Genomic DNA, 7,965 nt, shown 5'->3' with positions numbered 1-7,965 from the left:
CTCCTTTGGTCAATGAAATGTCAGCAAAAGCAGTGGGTACACTTCCAGATGGATATTTTTAGAGGCAGTATGAGATTTACCACATTCCCCTGGCAAAAAAAAAAAGATGGGACCTCTGTCGACCTGGTTCTGAAAATAACTACATTGAACTTTCCTGCCAACTTACTTTAAACAAGTAGCGTTAAGGAAAAATTGACTTAGATTGTGTTAAGCCACTCAGATTTTAAGTTCCTTTTGTTACTTTGGCAAACTTAGCGCATCCTGGTTCATAAATATTCCTCTACATCATTGTTTATAGCTGCTGCAAAGGATCTCAGAGTGTAATTGACCTTATTCTGTCTAACCATTCTTATATTGACAGAAGCCTAAGTACTATCTGAATTGTGCCTTTACAAATCTGTATTGCTAATTGTGTTTCTCTAGGATATATATCTAGCAATAGGATTGGTAGGTCATAGGATATGGATATTTTCAATTTTACTGAATTCTGTCTTTGTTCTCCCAAGTGGCTATACCAAATTATATTCTCACCCCTTCAACTGTCATTTATTTGTGTGACATGATTCCCAACCCTTTTTCTAATCTCGGTTCCCTCTCTGGATTCACTTTTGTTGTTTGTTTCTTTGTAATACTTAGCCCGGAACTTGGTTGTCCTGTTGTGCCCCACTGAGGTAGATAGTATATTCCCAAGTTCAGCCCAAGTTGACAATCTGTATCTTGCTGGCATCAAAAATTGAATCACTATCATCCTGTATTTAGGAAACAAAATTTTTTAAATTGCAGTGGCTTTATGTATGTTCCAGTTAAATTTCATCCTGTTTTTTTTTTTTCTTATTAGCTTTTGAATTCTCCCCTTTCTTCTAATGAATGTTATCCCTCCTTAGGTCCATAACCCTAGGTTATGTTACAGATCAAAGTTGTGATCTGCACAGGCCAAGAGCATAGCTCTGTGTCCCACTGGATTCTTTAATCTTATCAACTGAAAAATTTTGTGGCCTTTGTCAGCTGCTTCCATATATACTGTATCTATAAAGAATTATCTCAGTAAATGAATCCAGTGACTGAACAGAGGGGAGTCTCAGGTTGTTGGATGTGTCATGACTTTAGAGAGCCTGTGCTTGGATGAGTGCTAGTGATTACATTTTTCTTTTTCAGGTGCCTATCCAACCAGTGCTTTATTATTGTGGTATAGAATTTAGTTTGGAGTGAGAGTCAAGCTTTTTATTTATGATTATTATATTCCACCACAGTGAAAATCAGGGAGATTTTTCCTCTCTGGCCTGTTGGGCGGTCTGGTATCTGTGGGTTTTCATATATGAGAGGAAGTTATTCTGTCATCAAAGCTGCAAGTAGTCTTTCAGCTCTGAGGAGAGGAACAGATGGTTTTTAGGATTATGACCAACCAGGATATCTGTTCTCTACTCCCCAGGCAATGTGTCTTTTCTCCCTGTACCAGAACCAAACCTTGTAGAATGTCCTAGACCAATAGCTCAGGCCATTATAAATTAGACTTGATGGTCTTCCCCTTACTCTTTGGGAATAAGCACATGTCTAATCCCAGCTACTAATTTTGTATTAGTATTCTTAGTTACATGTGTCAGAATCCCCACTCAAATTAGCCTAAGAAACAAAAAGAAAAACTGCTCTGCATCTTCACACTCATTCTAGTCCTAAGTCTCCTCTCACATTTGCTTTCCTCTGAGTTAGTTTCACTTGCAGGCATATTATCTGCAGCAGATGCAGTGCCTCATTAGCAATACTTCTGTCAAAATTCCTGAATAATTTGTTGATATAACTTGGGTCATGTGCCTTAGACCCAGGAGGTAATCTATGTTGAGGAAGGGGACAAGATTGCCCTCACCCAGACCACTTGAATTGAGAGTAAACCCAGTTTACTCTTCTTTCATACATTTGCTGAGTGCCCACTTGGTAATAGGCATTGTGTTAGGCTCAAGGGTTATCACAGGGAACAACACAGGCATAATTTCTGCCTTCCTGACTTATGTAAGTATAAAAAATGGACCGTAACATGCTCACAGTTATAAAGGAAATTACTGGTGCTGAAAAATCAAGTGATGGGGTTTACATGACTTGCAAGAGGTTTGGAACCCATTCAAAGTTTAAGCAGGGACTCAAAGTGATTAATAATCTTAACCCAGATCATGAGGATAATTTATTTCCTGAGATACAACTTATTCTAGTTAATTAACAAGCCAAAATCATCCACCTGGTTGGGTTTTAAATCTAGGCATACCACAATATCTGTCATATGTCCAGACCTGGCTCAGGGGTTGCCTCGCCCAGGAACCAGTCCTCATTGCCCGTTCTTCCTGCCACTAGAGAAAGTGTTTCTCCTTTCCTGCTCCCTTAGTACCCTGCTGAGATAAACTCTCATGGTTTTGTTTACCCGATCTGTGTCTGCTTAGGACATGTTGGTGCCCAGCCAGGCTAATGATTGGCATCTGTGCAAAAAAAAAAAAAAAAAAGTTATCATACAGGCCACACTTTGAAAGGGTTGCTTATAAGATTGTTCCTTGACTAGCATCTGGGAGCTTTCCCACCATTCCCAGAACTGATAAGGGTGGTTCACTGTGTCTGAACTGTTTACACAAATAATGTGGTTTCTGCTGAGCGCCTGCTTTCCTTCTCGGAGTCTGGAATTTTGTATTTTCTGATAGGGGTCCAGCCTCCAATAAAAACCCTGGACCCTGGGTCTCTAATGAGCTTCCCTAGTAGACAGCTTTTCACTTGTGTTGTCACAACTTGTTGCTAGGGAAATTAATTGCACCCATGTATCGCCATTGGGAGAGGACTCTTTGAAGTTTATCCCTGGTCTCCCCCAGATTTCAACATGTGTCTCTTTTCCCATTGCTGATTTTGCTTTATATCCTTTCACTGTAATAAGTCATAGCCATGATTATGATTATATGCTGAGTTCCGTGAGTCCTTCTAACCAATTGTGAATTACAGAGCTTAGGGGGATCCTTAGGGACCCCTTACACAGCATGCTTACAAAAACATTATTAAGTATTTCTTCCACACTTATTCAAAGGAGTGAGCGAGACTGGTGAGGGAACCAGAGTAGAGAAAGGAGCTTTTTGGTGGACGCTCTGACTTTCCTTTTGAGCAGTCAACTGTGTCCCTGAACTTGCACCCTCCACTCAAGTAAAACTAATCCCACAGGCACCTACAAGGGAGTGTGGGCGCAATGGGGGGCAGTGAAAAGATTTTTCACTAAGAAATGTCATGATCAGGTTTGCATTTTGTAAAGAAAAGTTCCCAAGAATCATCAGAAAACTTTGTAAGAAGAGTTTGCTTTACCAGATTAAAACTAAAGCCACAATAGTAAAAATAGTGAAGTAACAAATTATTAATGTGATGTAAAAACCAGGTCTCCCAAATTCCAGCCCAAGTTCCTTTATCAAATCTTTATTAAGTTTTTCAGTGGGCCTGTAAGAGTGATCATGTGAGACTCAATTCCTTCTGGGTTTTCCTCTGAGACAGGTCATGCAAAAACAAGCTTCACTTAAACCATATGCAACAAACCCTCTGAACTCATTTTTTAGGTTGTTGTGATGCTGTCAACTGTCAGAGTAGGAATGTAGGGTTCTGAATTCAGAACCAGGAGAAGCAGTAAGTAAACAGAGAACTTTTTAGCAGTCTCCTGTGAATTGCTGATATTTTAAATTACTGCATACTAATAGCTTCGGGGTAATTTTGACACTTTGAATTTTTGTAGTTTTCCCATTGGTGAAAATGAAATATTCCTGTTTCCACAATCAGCCACCATTGTTTTCTTTCTTTGCATATCAGGGGTGATGTTTCCTAAGGGAAAACTTAATTAGACTGTGCAGTAATCTTGGGGAAATAGAGAAAATCAGTTATTACATACTAGATGAAAGATCTTATTTAAAAAAATCTTAGAAAAATGAAAACATCCTATAGTAAGGGAACAGAGGTGGAATGGAGTTTTGCTGTCCCTGTTTTGCATTTCTAACGGTAAACTTGAAAGCACAGGATCTTCTGACCATTGAAGCTGAAATTTTGTGTGCAGTGTTTCTCATGAAGTAACATTTACCATAAAAAAGGATTATATTTATTCTTGTCTTGGGCAATTCTAAAAATTTCTAAGCAGAAAATTCTAAAAATTTTAATGCAGATAACTTACCAGTTCAAGATCCACATGAGTACACAAAAGCAGTACATTGACTGCATGTCTGTGTATTGGCCAATTCCTGAAATGGTGTCTCAGAAGGATTAAAATTGAGCCTCTGTTCTGAGCACGTGGTATTCACTGTGGCCTGGGAGTGTGCCAGTTAGTTAGAGCACCTGCGCCTCCTCATAGGGTCTTGTTGAAACTGCCCAGCAATACGGAGGGGAACTGCCTCATCCCTCCAAGCACATACTCAGAACTAGGAATCCTGCCTATGAGGCAGGATTGTATCTGATTTATAAGAGGCTCAGAAATGATAGTCTACCCAGCTAGCTAGCTAGCAGTAACTCTGAGACAGAAGAAGCAGAAGAATGAGAATAAAATAAAATATCTCCCCAGCCCACCCTTATAGTAATGATCACATACCTTTTTGTCAACAACCTCTGCTTGTATTAAACAGCATTTAGGTGTGATATGAATCCTGGGTGTGATGACCTATTTGCAGTGTGCAAATGAAACATAGGAAAAAAGAAGGTGCTCAGATTTGACCTAGAAACTCAAAATGTAGGTGAGGAGACCTAATACTCCACTGGGGACTCACAAGCCAATTACCTTGAGTATGGTAAGTTGATTACAACTCCTCAAGGAAACTAGATGTTTTGAACAAAGAAAAACTATGTATAGGGGCCTCCCCGGTGGCGCAGCGGTTGAGCGCTGGGTTGTGAAGCTGCCAGCAGCTTCTGCAGTGCCGGTTCGATCCCCAGCTGCTCCCCGACCACCGGAGGAGGGTCCCACATGGCGCGCAGACCTCTCCTGCCGCCCGCTGCTCCCCTCAGCAGTGTACTTCGGTCCTTCTGCCTGCTCTGCTCCCCGCTCTGGCTCTGGTGAATTCTCTCACCCTCCCGTGCTTCTGACTATACCCAGTGCTTGTATGAATAAATAAATAAATCTTTAAAAAAAAGAATATTAAAAAAAACTATGTATAGGCAAGGCTTCATCTGTTTTTCTTCATTTATTGTAAGTTCATAGAAATTTCATTTCTTCAGAAGTATGTGAGTACTTTAGAGACAAAAAGGAGAAAAGCAAAGGAAAGGAAACTTTTTTTTTTGGGTGTGTAAGCAAAATTTTGCAGTATTAGATTTAGATTGAGCCATATAAAATTGCTGATACTCAAACATTTTGACTTTTCATATGGTTCAACCTAAATAAACTAATTTCACCATACAAATGCTTTGAAAACATTCTCAACTTTTGTATTGGGCTTAACTTCATCAGAGGAGGATTTCATAATTACTAATTATGAATCTTTATTCTTTATAATAATTTATGATATATCCATCACTTATCAAACTAGTGGGTTTTTTAGCAGCCCTATTTAGATAAAATTGATATACCAAAAACTATACACGTTCAATATATAATTTGTGAGTTTGGACATACTCATATTCCAATGAAGCCATCACCTCAATCAAGGTAATAGACTTATCCATCATCTCTAAAAGTTTCCATATACCTCTTTTTTTTCCTATTGTAAGAACACTTAACATAAGATTTACTTTCTTAAAATTTTAAGTGCAGTATTGTTAATAGGCACTATGTTATACAGAGCTCTAGAACTTATTTATCTTGCATAAATGAAACTTTACACTCATTTAATACCTTCTCCCTTTCCCCCAATCTTAGGCAACTACCATTCTGTTACCTGCTTCTGTGGGTTTGACTCTTTTAGCTACCTCATGTAAGTGAAATCATACAGTATTTGTTCTCATTTAACTGGCTTATTTCATTTAGCATAATGACCTCCAGGTTATTCATGTTGTCACAAATGGCAGTATTCCTTCCTTTTTTAAAGCTGAATAATATTCCATTGTGTGTATATATCATCTTTTCTTTATTCACCTGTCAAGGAACATTTGAGTTGTTTCCTTATCTTGGCTTTTATGAATAATAGTGAAGCCAGTGTGAGCTCTTAATTTAGCCTTTGAACAACCACAGGTTCTTGTACCATGAAGCCATAAAAAGGAATTTGCAGATTCTTTAAATAAGTAAGCAGAGAGAAGCAAACTTTTTATTCAAGAAAGTAAGAAAAGTATTATTTAGAGGAAAAAGAACAAAAGCAAAGACTCCATGGCAGTGTTGTCAAGGGGATATTTAAACACCTGTGTCTAGGGGATATTTAAACCCTTTTTTCTCTATTCTAAAATCTCATCATCTTATTCTGTGATTGGCTCTTCCTCCTAGTGGCTATACTCCTCTAGGCAGATGTGCCCATTTTCCCAGCTCTTATCTCAGAGTTTCTCTTTTTACCTCCCCTGTCCAAGGTCTCTTAAAATTTACTGCCCTTATTAGCCCTTCTGAATTTCTCTGCCCTTACCTTGGAAGCCTCCCTTAATTCTCCCAAAATCCCTGCCTGTACTGTCCCTGAAACTGCCTAATTAACCCTCACTTGCCCTGACACTCAATAGGAGCACAAAGTGCTTACTCTTCAAGACCTGCTTTCAATATTTTTGGATTTATATAGCCAACATGTATATAAAAAGTTGTTCAGTATCACTAATCATCAAGGAAATACAAATCAAAACTACAATGAGGTATTACCTCATACCTATTAGGATGGTTATTATTTTAAGGAAATAACAAGTCTTGGTGAGGATATTGGAGAAATTAGAACCCTTGTTCACTGTTGGTGGAAATGTAAAGTGCTGCAGTTTACTATAGAAAACATTATGAAAAGTCTCAAAAAATTAAAAACAGAACTACCATATGACCCAGCAACCTCACTTCTGAATGTATATCCGAAAGCAGTGTTTGTTTTTAACTTGGATTTTTTTAAGATTTATGTATTTATGCATACAAGAATTGGGGTGTAAGCCAGAGGTGCAGGGAGGAGGGTGAGAGGATTCACCAGAGACAGAGTGGGGACCAGAACAGGTGGAGCTACTGAAGTACACTGCTGAGAGGAGCCGCGGGCAAGGCTGGAAAGGTCTGCTGTACCGTGTGGGTTATAACTTGGATATTTTTGAGAGATAATCCTAAAGAAATTCAAAACTGCTGTTATAAAGACTGGCATTGTGATCCATGGTCTAGGTAGACTGGAATAGCCTGGAACTTTGGTTCATTTCTGGCTCAGTACCTGATTCACTAGGCCATTTGAGACAATTGTTAAGCATAACTACAAAGCAGTTGCTATTCCAACATTGCATAACTTCATCCTCAAAATACTTGTTGGAAGCTAGCTCCTTACTCCATTGCTTAGAATGTTTTTAGAGCTCTCCTGTTTAGAATTACCTTCAGAACCATTTCATAAGATATCCGAATAATTATTCACCTCAGTAAGTATGTGTTTTTTGTCATAAACAGTGCAGTATGCTACATTGGGTATAGAGACAGATGACATGGGCATAGAGGGTGGTCTAGGTGAACAGGTACATAAATTTGAGAAAGCACCAGGACATGTGAGTGAGGAGCAATGAAGGGTTCCACTTCCCTTGAGAACAGATAATAGAAGGAAAGTAAGACTAGAAAGGTGAGCTGTAGGTACATTGTGGGGTGCTTTTGATTGGATGTTATGTCTAGAAGTTTGAAATTTGTGCCTTTTAGTATTTTAACCTGCCAGCTAACAATAACAGAACTGGAATTTTAAATCAGCCATGCAATTTATTTTCCCTACTTGTTAATAAAACTGGTTTTATACACCTCACTTATATACTTGAGTGGACTTCAAACATGCTTGTTTCCAAAAATTCACCCTCAAAGGAGAAACATTGCTGCTGTTGACCTTATTCAAAGAAATATAATATGTCAAAGGAACA

The 7,965-nt window shown here is 38.6% G+C and overlaps 1 protein-coding gene across 5 annotated transcripts in view; it reads left to right on the top strand.

The window, feature by feature from the left end:
• The window catches only part of JADE3 (jade family PHD finger 3), a 135,056-nt gene that overhangs the window by 44,295 nt on the left and 82,796 nt on the right, over positions 1-7,965 (top strand). The window contains exon 1 of one of the 5 annotated variants that reach the window (XM_037512486.2): positions 5,814-5,891. The exons of the other annotated variants lie outside the window; for them this stretch is intronic. The gene's annotated coding sequence lies outside the window, so the exon portion shown is untranslated. Of the gene's footprint in view, positions 1-5,813; positions 5,892-7,965 lie in introns of those variants that run through there. 5 annotated transcript variants of the gene reach the window in all.

This window comes from Talpa occidentalis, unplaced genomic scaffold, assembly GCF_014898055.3.
Source record: "Talpa occidentalis isolate TD23 unplaced genomic scaffold, MPIMG_talOcc4v2.1 talOcc4.15, whole genome shotgun sequence".
In the NCBI taxonomy this organism is placed as follows: Eukaryota; Metazoa; Chordata; class Mammalia; order Eulipotyphla; family Talpidae; genus Talpa; species Talpa occidentalis.
Note: the sequence above shows the minus strand (reverse complement) of the source record. Positions and strands in the feature narration are given on the sequence as shown.